Source organism: Phyllostomus discolor, chromosome 1 (genome assembly GCF_004126475.2).
Source record: "Phyllostomus discolor isolate MPI-MPIP mPhyDis1 chromosome 1, mPhyDis1.pri.v3, whole genome shotgun sequence".
Lineage (NCBI taxonomy): Eukaryota > Metazoa > Chordata > Mammalia > Chiroptera > Phyllostomidae > Phyllostomus > Phyllostomus discolor.
Window position 1 is genome coordinate 24,768,795 of NC_040903.2, and position 23,133 is coordinate 24,791,927.

A 23,133-nucleotide genomic window follows, 5' to 3' on the forward strand; every position below is an offset into this window, starting at 1 on the left:
TTCACAGGCAACACGGATTCCCCCACTTCAGGTTTGCCTTTATGTTCATTCTTTCTGTGGCCATAAATCTGATGTTTACTTGAAACACTGCAGGAGGTGTTGAAGTTCCTTGTGGTACACACAGCACTTGCTGTCCTACTGTATTCAAATGCTGTATCTCATGCTGCTCAGAGACTAAACTCTGTGGCCCTGAGAAAGAACTGTGCCTTCTATACAACACGAATGTTTTCTAATAGCACTTTCCCCACTTCTAGGCATGCAGTTCTAAGCTCAGTTTTTGTTCCATTGTGTTGGGTGTGCCAGCACGCAGGGGTGTTCACCCCTGGAATTTCTAGCAGCAGAGCTCTGACGGGGCAGAATAACCCGCCACTGGAGACTGGCACTCCCAGGGCCTGGTCCAGAGTATCTGTCAGTCCCAGGGGCCTCCCTCTAGTCTGGGTATCCTTTAGCATAAACTTGGTCTGCAGGATGGTTCCAGATTCTGAAAGGTATTTTGACCTCCTCTGGACATTGGGAGACAGGAGAGGAGGAAGCAGCAGAAGTTAAGATTTTGTTCGGAGCTGCTAAGACTTCTGGAACCCGCCAAAGGCCTTGGCACACTCCACGGAATCACTTGCGCCCCTTCAGTTCTCTGGAGACAGCTTCCGAGAGCCTCCGAGCGTGGCCTCAGAAACTGCTCTGCACCCACTCCAGCCTAAACCCACACCCTAAGCAGGGTCCCGACATCCCTGGTGTTTTCCCAAATTGCCCAAGGAAGGAGAGACTGGGACGGGCCTGGGGACCACAAGATGAATCTACACTGTCCAGCACCGTCTCCACTGGGACATCACCTGCTAGACCAGCAGGTGTCCAAGTGAGGTCCTGGGTGTCCTGGGGGGCGGCCCTAAGACTCTTTCAGAGGTCTGGAAGGCCACAACTATTTTCATAGTAATTCTAATATTTTGCCTTCTTCACCTCACTGGCACTTGCACTAACGGTGAAAGGGCAATGGTGGGTGAATTGCGGGCACCTGAGCGCAAAATAAGGCAGCGGCACAAAACTGCACCAGTAATCATAGCATTTTCCATCGCCAGGCACTCAAGGGTTTTCCTTTTTTTTTTTTTTTTTTTTTAAGAGCTAGTTTTCCTTAAGAATGTACTTGTGGAAGCAGGAAAATACTGATTTGATCATGTCTTGACTCTTGTATGTATCTCCTTGGTATTCTCTGTGACGAATGGGAAGTGTGCCTAAAGCAGTCTTGCTGCGAACCAACTTGTGGCGATGGTCTCCAGGAAAGTTGTCGTGTGACTGTCTGAGTTGGCGTGAACTACACCGGCCTTTGTCACAGAACGCCACTTTTACAAATGACCAGCAAACAAATATAGTGATTCAAACTGTGCATTTGGCAGACATTTTCTGGACATGAAGGATGCCACTTCAGAGAATATGACTGATAGTATTTGTTTCCAGTAATAAAATGTGAGCTTTCAAGCAAAAGTTAAAATTTTGAAGAACTTGCACTCTACCATGAGCTTGACAGCTTGCCGATAATTAAAGGCTTTTCTGACGACATTAGTTATGATAGTCACAACTGTGATTTTTTAATATTGTATAATGAAATATGTCAATATTTGGAAGATCTTCACAAGTCAGTAAACCAATATTTTCCAATTGACCAATTTGTGGTGTTACTGAATCATGCCATGCATGGGTAAGTGATCCACTCGAAGTACACGATAAACCAGTGGACTTTAGGGCAGCAGAGCATGAAAAGTTGACTGATATAGTTTCAGATTCTATAGTGCAACTAACCTTTAAGAAACTCTCTCCTAGAGTTTGGGTTTAGTGTCGAAGAAGAATGTTCACGATTATCTAAAAAGGCTACTAAAATACTCCTCCCTTTCCCAATGATATATCTTTGTGAAGTTAAGTTTTCTTTATATACTTTGATGAAAATAACATATCTCAACAGACGGAAGGCAAAGCAAATGTAAGAATACGGCTGACTGACAACGCACTCTCCACCCCAGTAGCACACTTGCGCCTTTCCCGTCTCCGTCTCTCCCCTTCCCTCTCAGGGCGCATCTCCTTAACTCTAGGGGCCCCCACAAGACTTGCAGCCAGGGGAGCAGTGGGCAGCAGCAGCTCGTCCTGGGCTACCCCACTGAACCTGTCTCCAAGTCCCCCTTTTTTCTAACTTGCCAGTGAGCCAGCTTATCCCTGCCTAGGCTCTCTCCTGTGGCTTCTGCTGTCCTAAGTCCTTCCTTGTTTCACTGTCACAGGCTTTAATAAATATACTCTCAAGGGAAAAAAAAGGGAGGAAGGGAGGAAGGAAGGGAGGAGGAAAGAATGACTGAATGAAAGAAAGAAAGAAAGAGAATATGGCTGACTTCTCTCAAGACAGTCATTCAAGAGATTTAAGGGAAAATATTGGATACATTTGCAAAAATATAAATGATGCACTCTTTTCACCATCTGCTTTGTTTAGAAAGTTTTTTTTTCATTAAAATGCTATTTATGTCAACATAAGATTTTACTATTGCTAGTTTTGAAAGAATTAATGAACATTTTTAATTTCTTAGTTTGAATTTCTAGTGTGATAAATAGCAATAAATATTATCCACATAAATAAAAGCACTCTGGGTTCCTCAATAATTTTTAAGAATGTAAGGATAGGGTTGTCAAATTTAGCTGTGAAAAATCTAGGGTATTCAGTTAAACCTGAATTTCAGATAGACAACAAATGATATTTTAATCTACGTATCCATGCAATATTTGGGACATGCCAATACCAAGAAAAAAAGTCACTGTTTATCTGAAGTTTATATCTACCTGAGCATCCTTTATTTCACTTGCACGATAAGATGCACTGGGCCCCAAACATTTGAGAAACACTGCTCTAGGCCGTGCCCCTCACATGTGTACTGAAGCACTAATCACAACACTTACTGAGCATCCACTCTGCACCAGACCCAGCACTAAATTCTTGACATATATTACCTTTTCAATCACCTCCAAAACCCTTGGTAGCAACTACTACTATAATCCCTGTTTTATAAATGAGGACACAGAAATTCATGTAAGTGAAGCTAATGACTGCTGGAAGGCAAGACTGGAACCCACCTGCTCAGACATCAAAATCTTAGTTTGTAACTATTAGGCTTACACTGGACTCTGAATAATAGACATTCCCCAAGATGAAGGGATTTTTTGCATATTTGCATCTTAAATTTAGTTAAGTCAATCCCTATTGCTTATCTTCTCTCTGTCTCACAGCTGTGTATTCTGCTATCACAACAGTGGAAACCAAGGCTGTTAAGTACAGCATGCGGGAATTCTATCCGGAACTGGCCGTCAGCACTCTGACTTGGAGCCAGGTTTCCTCCTGGATGCTTCTCTGGGCACAACGATAGCATTACTCTGGGCTGGGGATTTTAGAGTGGAGCAGCGGGGCAGAGGCACTGTGCTCATTACTATTTGGAAGTCACTGGGAACTTGGTGCTGAGCTAGAATCATCCTGGAGAATAAGCTGGAATTTCTCCAAAAGAATCTGTACCAACCGAAGCCAATGCATCCATTGCTCTCAGTGAGCCAAGGCCCTGTCTTTTGTATGATCATGACCCAGGCCCCTGGATATATTTACTGAGCTCAGGGTCGACAGTACACACACCAGGGGAAGTAAATGTTTTTACGGTCCCACATGGGGGCAAGGGCATGCGCTCCACTGTGTCACATGATCTGCAAATACAGAAATGAATTCAACTGCAGCCACCTAGGCGTCCTCCCCCAATGGCCACTGGTGATAATGTAATGTAGAAAGTGACAAACATACTAAGGCAGGGAGAGAGATACTAATCTTTCATATGGGAAAGTTTTCTTTAACAAAGGAAAGATTTACTTTTCAAATGTTTTTTGTTTTGTAAATGTGGATTTCTAGATGAGGCATTCTGGGTTAAACTAAGGGCAGGTGTATGTACAGAAGCCAAGGGCGGTTAAAAAAAAAGATTTGTAAAAAAAATCTTTGCAAACTTTGAAAAATAGCCTAGAGGAGAGAGTGGACAAGGGGAGGAGAAAAGGGGATAGATCAGGAAACAAAAGATGACAAACTGGAGTGTTACATAATTACAGAAAAGGCACATTTTAGAAACTGACACTCAGTGAAAGAAGAGAGAAAGCAGAAGAGGGTTTGGGGAAATCCAGGGGCCAGGACACCTGGCCGGGGGGCGTTTGTAGGACAAGGAAAAGGATCATTCTTACTTTTAGAACTTTTAACTTTGCAGTCTGTCTTAGCAGCACCTGTTGGGGCTCCCGTCTCGGTTCAGGCCCCTCCCCGCCCTGCTCTCCAGGAAGCCCCTCTAGCCATCCGCCCACCCAGTCCAGACCCCTCATAGGCTGAAAGGAGTGTCTGCAGGAGGAATACGAAGAATAAACTGAGATGCACAGCTGGGCTCCCTCTTCAGATGAAGCGCGGAGGCCAAGGATTCTCGCAGCTCTCCCCTTCCGAGGGCCTTCAGAATTTATTCCTGTGAATGCCGAATGTCAAGGAGGACAGAGCCAGAAACTGACTCATCAGATTTCCAAAGTCAAGACCAGAACACACAGACTGGATCCAAGGACTCACTTTCCACCTTCAGGACAGAGTCAAGGGCCCTGCCTGCTTCAGATGTAAGCGGCGGGGCCCAGAGGAGCCCACCTCCTTTCCTATCTTCAGGGTGCTCTAGAGCACACTAATAGGGACTTTTATTTCATTGTGTTTGAGCCACAGGCCCTGATGACATTTCAGAAAGTGACTGCCCTTGGAAAGTGGTTGGACATGTACATGAAGGTCATTAGTCACCAGCGTAGAGCCGGATGGTAAATATTTCAGGCTTCACAGGCCATACTGGTGAGTGACTTCTGCCTACAGTTTGGTTGAATATAGTGTTATAATGTCAGGTGGATGTTACATCACCTTCTCACTGACAAAGGCTACCTAATCCTCCACACACTTGCCCAACTCTGACTCTACTTGGGGAGTCATCGCACCTTTGCTATGATCCTCTTCAAAAAAGAGTTTGGCTGTAGATCTGGAAGAGAATTAAATCCTCAAATGGCAGTCACGAACTTGGAAAATTAGATAAATGGGATTTAAAATAAGATAGAGTATTTTGTAACCTGCTAGTTTTTATTCTGGGTGTGTGTGTGTGTGTGCCTGTGTTTTTGCTTAAAAGTGAACACTCTACATGTATCACAAAATTCCAAATCTGGGAGAATCCTCTGATATAGTCTAACCTATCACTGTCTACCCTTGAGGAAACTATGACCTACTGCAGTTAAATGAGATATTCCAAGTCACACACTAGCTGGCAGAAAAGCTGGGGTCAGAAACTTGGTTTCCTGATTTCCAAGTTAGTTCCCCTTCTACTACTCTACCTTAGGAGCACACTGCCAAATTATTACTAAAAACTCAATCCAACAAATACTTATAAGGTATTTCCAACATGCCCAGCACTGGCTAGGTGCTGTAGGGATACAAAAGAAGTGTCCGAGGATTCCTGCCCATAAAATGCTTTTGCCCTTACTGAGAAAATAAGGCACACACACAAAGCAAATATGTCATTATGTAACTATTTGGCTAAAACAGGGCTAATAAAAGTTTCTGCAATGGTTCTCTATGCTCGCTGCATAATACGTGTCCAGTAGCCGCATGTGGTTATTGAGCACTTGAAATGTGGGTAGCGCAACCAAGGAGGGGAAATGTTAATTGTATTTAATGTTAAGTAACCTAAACTTAAATAGCCACATGTAGCTATGGTCTAAAAGATAGTTATAGGTCCGAACGGAAAGTACGCAGCACACATTCTGTCATTCCTCCCTCTTGTGCCTGCGGCCAAAACCACTACGGATCCCGGAACTCGTTCCCTCTGAGCACATACGGGCTCTCGGGAGTGTCCATGCAACATATTCAATCTTCCAACTGTCTGAACCTGATGTAAACCGACCTGCCATCCCGGATACAGATAAAAGGTGACAAAAGTGAGCTGGAGGGAGAAGTACTTGAGCTGAACCTAGAGAGACAACATTTGGACCCGCGAGAGGAAAGGACAGAGTGCGGGCTCTCCAAACAGAAAACTGCGTGAGCGAGGGAACTGGAGGGAGGTCTCCCGGTTCCCTGACCGCGAGCTGCTGGTAGGCCAGAAGGGAGGAGGACTGTGTTGGGTGTGGTAGAGATAAGGGCACAGGCAGAAGGTGGGGCTAGGTTCAGGAGACGTTTGGATTCCCGGAGTTTGGACTTTTCTCAAGAGCAATGGGAGCCCCTGGACATTTAAGCAGGATGAGGACTGGAGGAGGACATGTGTTAGGAAGGCAAATCGGAGAGCGAGCCACAGAAAGGGCTGCATAAGGGACACACACATTCAGAGACCAGTAAAAGGCTATTCCACTAGCGGTTTCTGTTTCCCCTTTAGGAAAGTAATACTTGCTTATTGGAAAATATGTGTAAATCACAGAAAAGCAAACATAAAATTAAAACTAGACCTCTACCATTCAAACTCCACCACTGTTGGCATTTTGATGTGGATTCTTCCAAGTTTGTTTCTTTTTTCCTCTTTTCACGGATATTACAATAATTTAGGAATAAAGTTAAGACTAAGACAAGGAAGGAAGTAGTGTGAATAAAGAAGAAAGGCTGCAAAAGAAATTTTTAAGTAAGGCAGCAGGGTAAAGAGAAAAGACCATTAGCCTCCAGGGACCTGAGTCCTAGACCTGGCCATGGCCATGGACCTCCTCTCTCTCAACCCCCAGACCGGGTTTCCTCAGTTCGGAATCAAGGTACTGGTCTAGAGCAACCTCTGGGGTCTAATGAAGGGTCAGATGAGAGTTTTGAGACCTCCACTCAAGACCTAAAACAGAACTAAAATACACGTGTATGCAGGTCTATGTGTATTTTAAGCAAACAGCACGTATAGATAGCAGGGGCTGTCATAAGACAAAACGTTCCCTTGGTCTTTAAGCTGCACCAACAGCATAGAGCTCATTGCAATCTGTGAGGTTTCAGGTGTAACGTAATTAAACCATGTATTCTGAGCAGTGTTGCAGGGAGGACGCGCAGGTGCAGTCCCCAGGACGTGTAGTGGGGCGGTGTAAACAAGGAACCCTACTCCCAGACAGAACTCGGTCAAGCAGGGACAGTGTCTCCCAAGGCGGCAAAGTTGTTAAGGCCCAACCCATCTTCTCAGATCATAGGAAAAAACAAAACTAAAAACGGCTGGATACTTGAACAATGATTAAAATAAAAAAATTAAAAAAAAAGGCTGCTACAGAACATAAATTATGCTCTCTGCAAACAGCGGTACATAGCCAGTTACCTGTTAACAAATAAAAATATAAACCAGTGGTTGTCCCCAAGAGATGTACATGAGGCTCAGTTTGGGAGTTTTCAAAAAATACTGATGATTGGGCTCCTCCCCCTCCGACCAGTTAAATCAGAGTCTCAGTGAGTGGGCTGTGTGCACTGGTGTTTTTGCAGAGCTCTCTAAATGACTGAAGCCTGAAGCTCAGGCGGATGTCCCAGAGCAAGAACAGTCCGAGGAGCAGTGTGGGATCCAGATCTGACCACGTGTGCTGCCAGCCCCCTGGGTAAGAGGTGCAGCCAGTTCCTGGGCGAGGGAGGACTGGAGGCCAACCCAGAACCCAATGTTAAACTGCACAGTTTCTACTTCAGAGTGGAGGAGCTGTCCTTTTCAATACATCCCTTTGTTGTTTTCACTGAACCGTGCACTAGAGAACTCCCAGGGACTCTCACCAGCTAATGAACTCGGGCCAGTGAACATGCCGTTTCCTGAAGATCATTTGGCCCTCTAAGGGGCTAGCAGTTAAAAAGGGTAGATTCTGGCCCTAACCAGCATGGCTCAGTGGGTGGGGCCTCATTCACGTAAGGCAAAAAGGTTACCGGTTCGATCCCTGGTTGGGACACATGCCTGGGTTGCAGGCTCGGTTCCCAGTTGGTGGGTATATAGAAGGCAGCCAAAACAGATGTTTCTCTCTCACATCGATGTTTCTCTCCCTCTTTCTTTCCCCCTGCCCCTCTCTCTAAAAAAAAAAAAATAAGTCAAAATAAATAAACGTTTAAAAATTCTCTTCTTAAAAAAATGTGTAGACTCTGGACTCAGACTGACCTGGGTGTGTGTACCAGCTCCGCTGTGCACTAGCTGTACAACAGACAGATTCTATTATTCCTCAGTTTCCTTATTTGACTAACATTTCCTTTATGGGGTTGCTATAGAAATGAAATGAGGACACACAAGTGAAAGAGATAATGTAAGTAAAAGGCTTCTTTTTGTGCTTGGCACACAGTAAGCACTCAATAAATGTTATAATTATGTATCATTTATTTTAATCATCACCTCTAGGGTTCTTTCTAACTCCAACACGTAATGATTCAAAGAATCATTTGGACAAATGGGGATGTACAAAATCAGTAGGTACTGCCATGCCTAGATTTATTTATATTTTTAAAATTTTATTTTTACTTTTGATTGTGGAGAGGGGAAGGGAGTGAGAAAGAGAGAGGGAGAAAAACATCAATGTGAGAGGGAAATATTGACCAGTTGCCTTCTGCATGGGCCGACCAGAGACGGAGCCCTCTACCCAGGCTTGTGTCCACCAGGAATCAAACCGGTGACCTTCCAGTTTGCTGAAAGATGCCCAACCAAACAAGGCCACGCTGGCCGAAGCCTGACTGACATGCCTAGATTTAAAGGTCTGTGTTCGGCCCCTTTCACTCCAGCCTGAGTCCTCAGTAACCACTTCATTCTTCCCTTAAGACGTCCCTTGTATTTTGTTGACCCAGGTCTTAGTTTCAAAAGGACCTCACAAACGGAACACAGAATTTTTGTTATGCTTGACGAAAGCAACATGGTTGCTATGTTACTGTTATTTCTTGGCCACACAGACACCCGTGAGTACGGGCAAAGTGACGTCAGACATTCTATTTCCATCTGCCCTCGCTGAAGCAGCTGCTGACACCTGGGGGCAGCCTGCGTGCACGGATGCACGGCCTTGGACGAGGCCCCAGTGCAGCGTAACTCTGATGCATGTCTAATGGCTGATTTGAAGACCTTGTTCTTGGAAACTTCAAGGCTGACATTTGAGTGTTGCCCATGAAATTTGCCTACAGGTTTGGCGCTGACTGGAACCTCATAACCTTGGAGTAGTCTTGCTTTCCACAGCACCAAATACCCTCCTGCAAAGCATAGCACCATCATCGACCTGCTCTTCTGCCAAAAGACACATTTTGTCGGTGCCCACAGCTTTCTTTTTCCTTGTCCAGGATGGGGACAAACCTCTTTCTTTTAGGAAGACAAGCCTCCTTTTGTAGGTGAACATCCGCTTGTTGGCCATGCTGTTGGCTGCGTCACGGCCCGGAGCCACAGCTCTACCTGTTCGGTTTTGAAAGCGGGTAAGCTTGTCCGGCAAACAGCAAGTCATCAAGGAGCACGCTGCCAAAGGAACCACCGGCTCTGTGAACCTTGTGCCCATGTGAGTGAAATAATTTTAAAAAGGGAAATCATTCAGTTCGTGATTAACCACAAACACCCTTCAAAAATTTACTCCCGATGAAAACCAGTTTTTCCAAACCTTTGTTCATTGTCTTGTGACTGGTTGACTGTATCCACAAATGGTTCTGGGTCAGCTGGGCCCAATGACTCTGACACCACGTCATTTTGGAAAGTTTTTCAGCTTATATCACTGTGTTAATTGCACATGGACCATTACAAACTGCAACAGACTTCAAGGTTACCCTTATGTGAGTTCTCAACGCCACCTGGCCCCACACCTGAATTAGCACTTTTGTTGAACTGGATCAGATATCAGAAAACAGTGAGAGGTGACGAATTTACTCTCTGGTGTGTATCTGTATGTGGATGAGGGAAGAGGTCCATCCACTTCTACTGCAGTTTTAAACATGCCAGTAAGTATTTGAGTTATGACGTTGCTGGTTCTAACTCCTGTTTTATTGTTAATATTTCTTCTTAACTAGATGCTTAAGCTTTCATTCTTAAACTCCTCTGGGGCAAGGATCGTGTCTGAATCATCTATGTATCCTTTATACGCTTGCCCCGGTATCTTTCACATGGGGTTCCTCTATAGGTTTATTTAAATTAAGTTATAGGCCTTTGTTTTCCCCCTCTGTTCAGAATGAAGTCATACGGAGCAAGTAAACAGTAAGAAGTAACATGCGATGGAAAAACATCTCTTCTATTTTCAGGTAAAAAGGCAGAAAAATCACATTTAAAACCTGCTTTTGGGGACTGCCTTCAGCACCCTGGTGTCATCTCATGAGAGGTCCCTGTCAGTGGCTGACTCAACAAAAGAAAACCTTTGTGTATATCAGACCTTCAGTAAGTTTTCTGCACATGGACGCAGTGGTGCAACCATACAAATCCTACCTTAAATCTTACTTGAATTACAGTCTGCCTTCTCAGGGGTGGGGGGGGTGGGGAGGGAAGAATGATAGGAAGGTCATTTTCTAAAATAAATGCCTTCTGGTAAATTTTAGAAATTTGGGGGGAATTTGTTTCTAAGAGATCTGTGATCACTAAGCACCAACTACAACTCAGAAGCACGAAGAGCCATTCCCCATAGAAAACAATGTCTTAAGTAGCCTACCTTTTCCTCCTTTTCAAAAGCAACTTGCATTTTCAATTTGTAGATTAAATAATATCCAGTTCTTCATTTATTAACTTACTTGGAATGAAAATCTAGGCTACAATAAGTAGGAAAGGGTCAGCATTCAATGTGTTTTGCTATTTTATTTAAAGTTTCCCATCGGGAACTCCATGATTTTTTTCCCCCTTTGCCTTTCCTAAGAATCTCCACCATCTGACTTCTGATGCCCACACCCTGGTGGAGGGACACAGACTTTCTGTGGCTCGAGGAAAATCAGGCCATGATCTAGACAAAACTTTTTAAGAGGATTGGTCAGAGAGGTCACCGGAAGTTCATACTAAAAGTTCAGATTTCTTTATATCAGTCATAACCAGTGATTCTCTTCCCTTCTGCACTAGGAAAACAGACCAATCTTATCTCAGACTGCAGCAAATACCTCCCCTTCACCACTGCCAAAATAAAAATTTGTAAAAGGCCTGTTGACTAGACCTCTCTGAAGAGAACAAGAGAGAGAGAGAGAGAGAGAGAAAGAGAGAGATCTAGCTCTGGTCATCCCTTATGCTAAATTCACTCACGAGTAAGAAACCAGCGAGCCTGAGATGGCCGTTTCACGGGAACTGAGGTTCTGTGTGTATGTGTGTGTACACGCACATGTACGTGTGTCAATTTCTGAATCTGTCAGTTTAGTTACTGGCCCAAGTGCCTCCTCAGCTCAGCAGTACTCTTGATAGAAAACGTCAACAGAGAGCACGAAGATTTGAAACCGGAGACTCTCGTAGTGATCCAAAAGCGGAAGCAGGGTCAAGGAGCTGGCCTCTGTCTGTTCTCTATAAACCACCTATTTTTTAAAATCTGGCCTTTGGGTGGGGGGAGTCATGCCAGTGATCACCCTTCCCTGATGCCATGGAGAAAGCAGAGAAAAAGAAAACAACACATTTGTCGATGAGAACAACCTCTCACTAGAAGACGATCACCTCTCTAGGGGAGGGAGGGGAGAGAAATTCAGAACACAGAACTGGAGAGAATTCAGGGGACTGGCAGGGAGACGGGACTTGGGATCCAGCTCTGGGAAACACTGTGGATAGAGAAGAAAGAATTTATGTCTGAACCACCAAGAACCAAAATAAATAAATAAATAAAAATCTGACTATCAGTTTGAAATCAATCTGTAAGGGGTTTTAAAGATTCCTGCAAAAATTTGACCCAGTCCTCACAATAGAGGTCTGTTTATCTGAAGTCATTGTCCCTTTACCCCTTCCCCCACGAGGTTCATAGTTAATCCTTGAACCTGACACTTTCCTATGTTGAGACCCTCAGGAAAGGCTGTTTCTCATTTGGACAAATGGAGAAGGACAAAATCAGTAGGTACGGACACTACGGCCTGCCCCCAGTCTCCCTCTGCCTAGGAAACCATCCCTTCTCCTTCGGGGTCCCAGTTAAAATGTCACTTCCATTCCAAAGAACTTCCCCTGATGGCTGCCCCTCCCACTAGTGATTAGGTTAAGGCTCCGATTTTAAGCTCCCCTAACTCCTTATGCTTCTTCAATTCACTCACCACTCCTTTATTATTTAAGGTCTGCCTTGACTACTAGACCAGCTTCCAAAGGGCAGAAATCTAATCCTTTCTGTTTTTCTCCTTTAATTACCCAGCACCTCGCACAAAGCCTGGCACAAAGCAGGTGCTCAGAAAACGTTTGTTAACCAATTTACCTGTACCCCTACTGATTTCAGGATTAGTATTCTATCCTCCACAGGGTCCCACAAAATGGAAGTTCTGCAAATCTTCAAGCCCCTAAAAACCTGTGGCTTTGGGATTCCTGCCCATTTTGGGCCATTCACTCTGCAAAGATTCTGTTTTCCCATGCACGGAACATGCATGTGGACTGGCCCTCATTCACAGATAAACGGATGCTGAGAAACCACCCGGAAGGCACAGTACAATATTTCAGTTGCAAGTCCTCTGGTGTTGACTGCTGGGGGAGAGCCCGCTTCAGATAACAGTGCCTGATTCTGGGATCTGCTGCCCAGGAGGCCACCCCATGATCTCACACGGCTGTTCGAGCGCCGTCGCCACTGCTTATGAGGTCCCAGGGCTGCTAACCTCAGAGCCGCCATGTGAAGTCAATGAAAAAATTAGTTTTTCTCTCAGCATTAGAACCCTAAATTCTTTCTTTGGTAAGTACAGAATTCTTATTGATTCATTCTTTAACAGAAAAATACTAATTTCCTACCTTAAAAATATAGAAAAAAGCATCTGTATTCTGTGAAAAACAGGAGGCAGAGCACCTAACCGCTGGTCATTCATTTGGAGGTTATCAAAGGAATCACCAAACCTAAGTCTCCATAGGATGCATTCCGATTTCGGGCATTTTAAATTGTTGGGGGCAGGACAGAGTGCATCCTAGCATCGACAAAATGCAGAAAACTCTATAGGAAAAAACTCGGTATTAAAAGAATTTAAGCAAAGTCATTCAAGTACAGATTCTGTCACTCTTTGTGTCTGCGGAATCCTCTGGAGACACTCATGCTTACAAATTCAAAGAGCACTGTGGTCTAGCAAATTGAGCAAACACCCAGAACCAGAACAATATGTGTTGGTTAAAAAAAAAAAAAAGAGGGGATTAGCATTTGAATGTCACTATGTAATGTTCACCTAATTTCCTCCACCCCTGGATTACGGTTCATCTGAGCCGTGGTGAGGCTGTAGCCAGCATGACTTACCAAACCTCTCTGGTGAGCTCAGGAATGGCTGATCTCTGCCGGGCGACCTGACACCAGGCGTCTGTCCTTCCAATGCCTCTGTTACACGAACTGTGACATGGAAAAGATAACACCACGGAACCAGAGACCTCTAATAAGGAGTGTGTGATGAATGACCACTAAGTGTGATGGAGGAGGAAGGGGTAAGAAGAAATACAGTGTTTTATTATTATCATCACACATCTCTGTGCGTGCACGGATTACAGGGAAAACTATACAACCAGACAGTGTAGGAAAATCTCCACTAGCCCACATACATGGAGAAAATACGTCAATTCTGCAAGGCTATACAGGTTCATATTAGCTAAATGGCATTCAAGGAAGAAAATCTTACTCTGATGAGAGAAGAGGGAAATGTGTAGAGAGGCAGTATTAACAAGGAAGAGGAGATCACAGATTTGCCCAGGAGCTCAACACTCAGCTCCACTGCTTGCTGGCTGGCGGTCTTGGGCTTTTTACTCAACCTCTCTGAGCTTCCTTTAACTCATTTAACTTGGGCCTAAGGTAACCCACCTGCTAAGGACACCGTGGCAATAAATAAAATGACAGACATGAAGCCCTCAAGGGCCCCATATCAAAGAAAACACTCATGAAAGGCAACGGTGATGACTATATTCCTCTAAATTTCTTCCTGCAGAAGGCACATTAAATTGTGGTATTTTAGGGTAAATCACCAAACACTCAAAAATTTTTAAAGCATTGTGAGCTGTTAGCATTTTAAATGTTCCTTTACCTTTGGAGACCTTTATAGCTGGCTTTCCTGCTCATATATAACTCATATTCCATAACTATTCAGCTCATCTTTAAGTAAATACACTTGATTAGCTAGGCTCTGTACAGTAGATTTTCCTATGCTACTTCCCCGTGAAGAATGAATGAAACTCCATAAGAATCTCACTCCCACCCTCTCCAAGAAAGACCATGAGCCCACAACCTAGCTCTGGAAAATAAAACACCGAATTCTAACTCCTTGGTCCAACTCAGTAATCATTTGTTCCAAAGTTCTTCCCAGCCCAATGGCCTAATTAACTAAGGCTGAGCTTTTGATTAACATACCGTGCTTGAAGGAACTTTGGCCCACAGAGACTTGGCATTCGACTTGCTTCTCTGGAGTCCAACCTGTGTCACAAACGCATTTCAAGGGTAATAAAGGACCTAGCTGTTTGCTTACAGCAAATGGAGGCGGTGCCCTCTCATTATCCAGCTTTTACCTCCACTGTGCGCTGAACCCTGAACAGGGAAGGTTTGCAGCCCACAGGTCGGTTTTTAGAGTGGACAGAATGAAAAAATATGTATTTCCAAACCGAAAAGTACCTAACTTCCACCTGGCGTATTAACGAAATGTCAGCTGTTGAAGAAACATGAATATGGCCCCAAGATCAGAGCCGTAGGGGTGCAGATCAGGTGTTTGAGCAGGTGCACGATACGTTGGTCTGGAGTCTGCCTTGGAGAGCAACCTGCTCTCTCCGACTGTTCTCGAGTTCCTCTTTATTAATGTGTTACATAAAACATGCTTCAGACACAAGGCAGAGGCCATAGTACTTGAAGAGTTCACACTCCTGCCCTTTAAGAGGTTAACAGAGTCTCTCAAGATTTGTATGCTGAAGCCCCAGCCCCTGGTATGTCAGAATGTGACTGTGTTGAAAAATAGGGCCTTCAGAGAGATAATTGATCAATGGCATAAGGTCATATAAGTGGACCCTAATCCAAAATGCCTGATGTGTTTATAGGAGGAGGTCAGGGCACATTCACATACAGACTAAGGGACAATCATGCGAGGGCATGGTGAGAAGGTGACCATCTGCAAGCCAAAGAGAGAGATCTCAGGAGAAAATAAACCCACTGACACTTTGATCTTAGACTTCCAGCGTCCAGAATTCCAGAACTGTGAGGAAACAAATTTATCTTGTTTAGGCCACCCAATCTGTGGTGTTTTCTTGTAACACACAAGTACACCGTCCCACTCCCTCCATCCCTCAACCTTATGTCCCGGGACCAGGCAGGCAACAAACAAGTGATGCAAAGAGCAAGACAACAGGAGTGGTGCAGACAGTGGTACACAGGAGAGGACACGTTCTACTACAGCCATCAAGTTTTGAAACTTTAAAACACTGTAAGGACATACAAAATACACGTATGCCTTAAATATGCCGGTGACCCTTCAGTTGCAATCCCTGGGCTAAACCACTGTGATCTGATATTTAACAGCTGATGTTTAAAAACATCCACAATTCATGCTTTTAACACATTTTAATTCAACAGCTACTATAGGCCAGACCCTTTGCCAGACACTGGGAATAGCAGGTGCCGAATAAAACAGGTGTCTTCTCTGCCTCCATGGTATGTAACAGCCTTGACAGGCAGTCCAGGTATTGAGCTAGGCTAGAAATACCAAGTTGAACAGACAAAGTTGCTGCCCTCTAGGAGGGGTACAGAGTAGCAGGGCACGGAGATGCCACGAGAACATTCTAAAACAATGTGACACCAGCTTAATACGCAAGAGGCCATGGGAAGTGGGAAGGAGATAACTCCAAGTCTGTCCAGGTTAACCAAGGAAGATGTCAGCCAACTCCTGAAGGCTGAGGTGCGGTCTGCCTGGCAAACAGGCATGACGGACAAGGAGAGGGTACTTTCTAGACAGAAGGAACAGCCAGTCCCTGGGCACAGGGGCACGAGAGGGCACGGTATCTGTGGACAATGGCAAATAACTAGACTGAAGGTGGGCAGTGCAGAGCAGCAAAGTGCGCGGCTGAACAAGGCAAGGTCCAGAGCTCACACTGTACTGCACGGTGAGCCCCTGGAGAAGTTTAATCAGGAAGGGGACCCTGCCACAATTTCATGTTAGAAAGATCATTCTGACCACAACACAAACGGCTGGGCTGAAGGGAGGGCGACCCATCGGGAGAAGACAAAGGCAGGAGCCAGGGAGACGGAGAGAGGGGTGCTTGGTGGTTAAGGTCAGGGATTCAGAACTGGAATCGTCATGGCGTTCAACCACGGCCCTGGGTGACATTGCCCAAGGACAGTATGTGCGTAGAGAGAGGCACTAGTTTTTTTAAGCTGGGCACTTTGACCAATAAAAACATGCATTTCTTAAGAAGCTTTTAAGTTCATTTATCTTATATTAGGAAACTAACTCTACTCACTCTTTTTTCTTTTCTTTTTACTGGCAAATAGCCCTCTCATTTAATTTATTTTTTTAAGGCGACTTAACTAGATTGATGTATGTAAAAGGGTATGTGTGTGTGTGCTTTATTTAATCTTTATTGTACTTTGTTTTCCATTACCACTTAGTCCCCTTCCACCCCCCAATCACTCTTTTTATCTGTCAAAGCCCTATGTGACTGTACTTAGCTTCCTCACCTGTGAGTATGATAATCACAGTGCTTTCCTCAAGGGATTCCTTGAGTTCATCAATACAGATGGTACTTAAGTGGGTGATGAATGTTAGGGATTATTAAAGCAGAAATAAAGTTTAAAGAACACGTGCATAATTAGTGACTGTGCAATTAACAGTCATTAATCCCTCTCAGCGAATATGAGCCGGGTTAAACCAAGCACCGCAGCCACAGAGTACAAATGTGTCTGCAGTAGTTACCTCGGAAAGGACAGACTCTGTTTCCTTGCTCTTTCCAGAGTTCTCCCCACAGCCTCTTAGAAGGGGCCCTGATATCTGTCCATGACCATGACTTTCTTGCAAATTTACAAAACCCTTTGTCTCAGGTAAAAGGTTTTCAGAGAGGAAGCGGTCACGGGGCTACGGGGCCTGCAAGGAAAGGCTGACTGAAAAGGGGCACCAGGGAACTTTCTAGAGAGATGGACATTTCTGTCTGGACGAGAGCAGTGATTTCAAGGCTGCATGTGTTTAAAAAATCGCTTGCAATGTGTGAAATTTATTATATGCAAGTTATACTTCAACAAAGACTGAAGAGACGAAGAAAGATAGGAAGAAGGGGAATGCACAGGAAAATGGATATTTGTATTCCAAAGAAGGGAAAAACAGATTTGCATGAAAGAACTTGCCTCCATACTTTCAATTTCCAAATCTCTTTGATGGGAAGAAACTGGCCAGGAATGTGAAAGAGCTTTCTTCCACGAGAAACACTTTGAAGATTCTCCCTCATTATCCTCTGTCTGACCAACAGCACTTTTCACCCCAAGTTTCCCTGGACAAGCTGCCCTCTTGTGGCTTTGCTATATATTTCCTGGACACGAAAGCGGGGTTATTTAGCCAATTGAATAGCAATCCCAGCCCACCCACACATATTTCTCAGGGTAACTGAGAAGGGGCCGTGTCCACCCAGGAGACCAACAGGCCATCACGGGCTGTGACACAGCTGAGCTTTAAATAACTACTAGGGAGCCCACAAAATACACACAGTTTGAGGTCGATGAATTCAAAAGACATGTTATCTCATTTTAAATAGGTGGTTAATTAAATTAATTAATTAATTTTTAATTGAATTTATTGGAGTGACATTGGTTAATAAAACCATACAGGTTTCCATTGTACAATTCAAAGAAACGCCATCTGCACCCTGCATCATGCACTCACCACCCAAAGTCAGGTCTCTTTCCATCCCTGTTTTTTCCCCTGTGCCCACTGCTACCTCCCTCCACCCCCTTTTCCCTCTGGCTATCACCATACTGTTGCCCATGCCCTGTGTCATATATATATATAAATTTTTTTGCTTAATCCCTTCACCTTTTTTCATCCAGCCCCCTCAATGTTCTTACCCTCTGACAGCTGTCAATCTGTTCTATGTATCTAGGCTTTTGTTTCCATTTTGTTTGTTAAATTATTTTGTTGGATGATTCCACATAGAAGTGAGATCATAAAGTATTTGCCTTTCCCTGATTGACTGACTTCCCTTAGCATAAACTGAAAGCTTTTGCACAGCAAAGAAACCATCAACAAAACAAAACAGCAACCCAATGCATGGGAGAACATATTCACCAATGATACATATGATGAGGGATTAATTTCCAAAATATATAAAGAACTTATATAACTCCATGCCAAGAAGACAAACAATGCAATTAAAAAATGGGCAAAGGACCTGAACAGACACTTCTACAAAGAGAACATACAGATGGCCAACAGACATATGAAAAGATGCTCAATGTCATTAACCATCAGAGATGCAAATTCACATCACAATGAGATATCACCTCACACCCATTAGAATGGCCATCATCAATGAATCAACAAACAACAAGCATTCTTGAGGATGTGAAGAAAAGGGAACCTCCTGAACTCTTGGTGGGAATGCAGGTTGGTACAGCCACTGTGGAAAACTGTATGGGATTTCCTCAAAAAATTAAAAATGAAACTACCTTTTGATCCAGTGATCCCACTTCTGGGAATATATCTGAAGAAACTCAAAACACTAATTCAAAAGAAAATATGCACCTGTATGTTCATTGCAGCATTATTTACAATAGCCAAGATCTGGAAACGGCCCAAGTGCCCACCTGTAGACGAGTGGGTAAAAAGCTGTGGTACATTTACACAATGGAATACTACACAGCAGTAAAAAAAGAAGGAAATCTTACCTTTCGTGACAGCATGGACAGGCCTGGAAATTGCTAGTTAATTTTAACATACTCAAGTACACATTTTCACTTTCGCAACACAGACTCTGCATAGCACAAGTAAGTGTATGTCTCCAACAGGGTGAGTGCAAAGAAAACAACTGAAAGTTGCAATTCCACCATCTGTGAACACAATTCAGTATTCCCAAGATATTTTTGAACAAAGAAAGAAAACAACAACAACCAAGCAAATAGAACCCAAAACACTGTGTTTTATTAAACTGGTACTCGGGGAATCTGGGTGCCTTGTCATACATTAAGCATTTGTTTAATAAAAGGAAAAAAGGAAGGACAGAGGGAGGGAGGGAAGAAGGAAGGAGACAAGGAAAGAACGGAAGGGAGACTGAAATAGTGTATATTTCAAAAGTTGCACTGAAAAGGAAGATGAAAGATGGCACAAACATTGACTCAAATATGGCAACATTTTCTTTAGAAAACAATCCATCTTCATACAAAGCCTTTTGTAGAAGAAATATACAGAGAAAAGGCATGAATATAAATAAAAACACGCTGTATTTCAACTGTTGGGATGTTAAAAATTCATCGAGTCCAGATCAACAGTAGGAGGCTAGGCTAAAATTAACGTCCACCAGGGCTACACTCACTCCTGATGAATGACAGCTGAGTCCGTATTCCGGCAGAGCAACCTTTCTTTTTCAATCAAGTCATGCCACTCACTTCCCTTCCCACAACTCTGCAATGTCTTCTCCTCACACTTTGGACTAAAATTCAAAATCCTTCCCCGGACTCCCTCCAGAAGCCTGCATGGTTCTGTACCTCATGCCCTGCCTCCCCCCCGCCCCCCCGCCCCGCACTCCCTCTGGGCACACCACCAGCATCCTGGCTGTTCCTCGCCTCCCCACCTTCAGCGCTCACAGTTCCGTCCTTTCCCAGCCACAGGGCTCTCTGCGCCACCCCACCCCCGTTAGCTCTTTACTCTAACATCACCTCCAAGACGTCTTCCTTGACCATTCTTTGAAAACAATGCTCCAATCACTAACTTTGCACTCTCTCTCCTCTTTCCTGTCTTTATTTTTCGTCTTTGCATTTATTAGTATCTGAAATTGTTATGTGTTCATTTTTATCACTTTTTTATTATGTCTCTGCCCCACTGAAATGTGAGCTCCACGAGAGAAGGGGCTTTTTCTCCTAAAACAGAGCCTGACACTAGGCAGTGCTCATCACTTGAGAAATGAAATAACCTCGCTTGGGGAGATGATATGCGCTAATAAAATATGTCCGAGCACTCTATTGCTATCAACAAGTCCTTCCTCAGATCCACCTCAGGTCTCCCCTATTGCAACAAAAGGCCATGGTCTTTACTTGGATCCCAGAGTGACAGACAGTGCTTGAACTACGTGTTCTGTTAAGTGATTTTTAGAACCACACACCTTGAAGGTAAAGTGGGGCCTTAGTTATAGCCTACTGCAGCCCTTCTGTTTTGAAGATAAGAACACAGGCTCAGAGAGGTTGGCTGGTACCGCCAGGCACACACAGAAACAGCAAACACCAGCAAACACCAGATCACCTGAAGGGTTTACAGTGCCTGCCTTGTTTATCTTTGTAATCCCGGACTGCGCACGGCACCTGGCACGAAGATTGAACTCGGCACAAGTGCACTGGGCTGACGGCTGCCCTCCATCCTGCTCTAAGTGCTCATTCAACTGGACTGTACTTCCTCTCACTGCCGTCTCAACTATAACTTCCTACCCAAGAGCCACTTCCAGGTACTTGTGCCATGTGTCATTGTTTCCTGTCCCCTCTCCTTTTAATGTGCAAGTTGACAACATACAAGGCAAAACAGTATATCTGGGGGTTGGTTTGATTTTAACATAATTCAAATAGCCTGGCCTGGAAATATTAAGGAAAAGGTGGAATATGCAAAGCAAACTAATAAAAATGAAAGAGGGAGGCAGAGGGCTGGCAGTGTACTCGGCCATGGGGACCGTGACTGCACTACGACAAGGCAGGAGCCCTGTCTGGTTCACATTTGTCTTCTGGAGGCACCTGGCAGTGTGCCTGGCACACAGTCACGGCCCATTTGGGGGAGGAAGAGGAGAAGAAAATGACAGTGCAGATTCAGTTTATACTCAGCTGATGGGGGTTCAATAATCACAGTAAGTTTACTTTACAATAACAGCTTACATGTGCACGGTGCCTTCTGTTCTCAGCACGTTACATACATCTCCTCACTGAGCCCTCCCAAGACAAACACCTCGCCTGTGAGAGAGAGAGACACTACTACTCTGAAAAACCAAGTTGCATTCAGAAATCAGTGAACAGTCAAATCTAGACTCTAGTCTCCAATCTGTAGACTTCCTTTTCTCCAGTAAGTCTGCATAGCCGTATGCTCTAATGAAGAAAGAGTGCTGTGTTTGGATAGGGAACATTCAAGGCATAGCTAGAGGAATTAAGCAACATGGAGTGCATGCAACATACTATCTATCTAAGATCTGAAATGTTCTGGATTCCAAAGCACACCTAACACAATGGGTTTCAGGCGAGGATGTCTCAGATTTACCTGAACTCAGAGAGGCAACTGGTCCAAAGTCACACACGTAGGCAGTGGCAAAGCTGGGACTGAAATTCGGGCAGCGTCATTCTGCAGGTATGCTTAGGGCGCAGTGGCCTGCCTCTAGTCAGTGAAGTCAGGGTGACCTGAAAAACAATGACTGCCTCAACTATTTTTCTGATGTGGCTCCAGGAAATAGGATTCAGTGAGGTGAATGGCTGGGGTGGACTTGTGTGGTCACCCACGAAGACTGATTGGGACTAGCGATGCCCCCAGCTCAGTGAGGGCTCAGGGACAGCAGCCCGAGCACAGTGGACTTTCTAGGGGGTCATGGCCACCTCCAGGAAAGAGGGCATACGAAGCTTTCGGTGATGAAAAGATCCACCTCCCTGAATGCCTCCCCAGGAGCTTCTGGGAAACTCGGAGGCAAACCTGTTGGGGATCAGGGAGGATCTTCCCCCCATTCTTTGACATGCCCCGTGCACGGGGAGGGGGAGCTGCAGGGGGAGCAGGAGACTGTATAAGCAGAAGCGGGGTGTGTCTGTGCACGTGCAGAAGCACATGCTCGTTGCAAACTGACTCTCCTCATGTCCGGAACACAGAACAACAAAGATAACTGTGTTCTGGCCTTTATTTGTATTGCCTGAACTAATTAATTGTGGAAATTAAAGATGCTAGTTCATTTGGCCCGGCAGTGTTCCTACTTCACCAAGCACCTGGGGTGGACTCCATCCTTGGATCTCAGTTCAAAGGCTACTTCCACAGGGAGGCCCTCCCAACACCCCAAATTAAACTGCTTCCTTTCCATTCCCTCCCACTGCCTGGTATATGCCTCCTCTCACAGCACTCGTCATGATCTGTGCTTAAACACTCATGAGTTCATTTGCTCACTGTCTGGCTGTCCCCGCCAGACTGTGGTCTCAAGGACGTCGGGGCCCTGGTCTGCTTGCTCACCTCTGTACCCCTAGCACCTGACACATCCCAGCAGCTCCATAAATATCTGCGGAATGAAGGAAGCAAGGAACAGGGCTTGAATTTCACAACGGAAAGCCAGGCATGGGCAGCACCACATGAGCAGGCACACATGAGGTCTTCGCCCACCTCTGAATTGTGAAAGCCGTATTGCCCGGGCAATCCTATTTGGTAATTCATCACATGCTGCCCGGTGACGTGTTATCTCTACAGTTCTGCGTGGTCACTTCACTCTGCTACGCTTAGTATTTAACTCTGAACCTGTTTAGATCTTATCTTCCCAACTAGAGTAGGAGCACACTGCGTATAAGTCAGACTGTCTTGACTTCCTCAAAGCTCCCTGACCAGTGTTTGGCATCTACCCTCTCTCGGCTGCTGTTTGAGTGCTCAAAACAGGGATCATTGCAGGTGGGGAAACTGAAGTCCCGAAGTGCAGGCCAGTGTCAGATGAGGAAATCTGAGGCTCACATTGGGGATTTTGTCTGAAATTTTTTAAAAAATGAGTTGACTGTCCACGAGGAAAGACTGAGTGTAAAACATAAAACACAGGTTCTAATCCTGTTCATGTGAGTGGCCAACACAGGGCAGAGAAAATCTTAATTCAGCCAAGTTCCTTCTCAGCTTCATGAACTATCCCTCCCGCCATCCCTCGGGTCCCACCCAAA

General features: G+C 44.7%; 1 protein-coding gene across 7 annotated transcripts in view; it reads right to left on the reverse strand.

Moving 5' to 3' along the window:
• Positions 1-23,133, reverse strand: part of RBM47 (RNA binding motif protein 47) — a 141,711-nt gene that overhangs the window by 69,850 nt on the left and 48,728 nt on the right. For 3 of the 7 annotated variants that reach the window (XM_036020016.1, XM_036020017.1, XM_036020006.1), the window contains exon 2: positions 13,351-13,440. The exons of 3 other annotated variants lie outside the window; for them this stretch is intronic. The gene's annotated coding sequence lies outside the window, so the exon portion shown is untranslated. Of the gene's footprint in view, positions 1-13,350; positions 13,441-21,505; positions 21,643-23,133 lie in introns of all 7 variants that reach the window. One more of the 7 variants, XM_036020008.1, reaches the window with a different exon arrangement.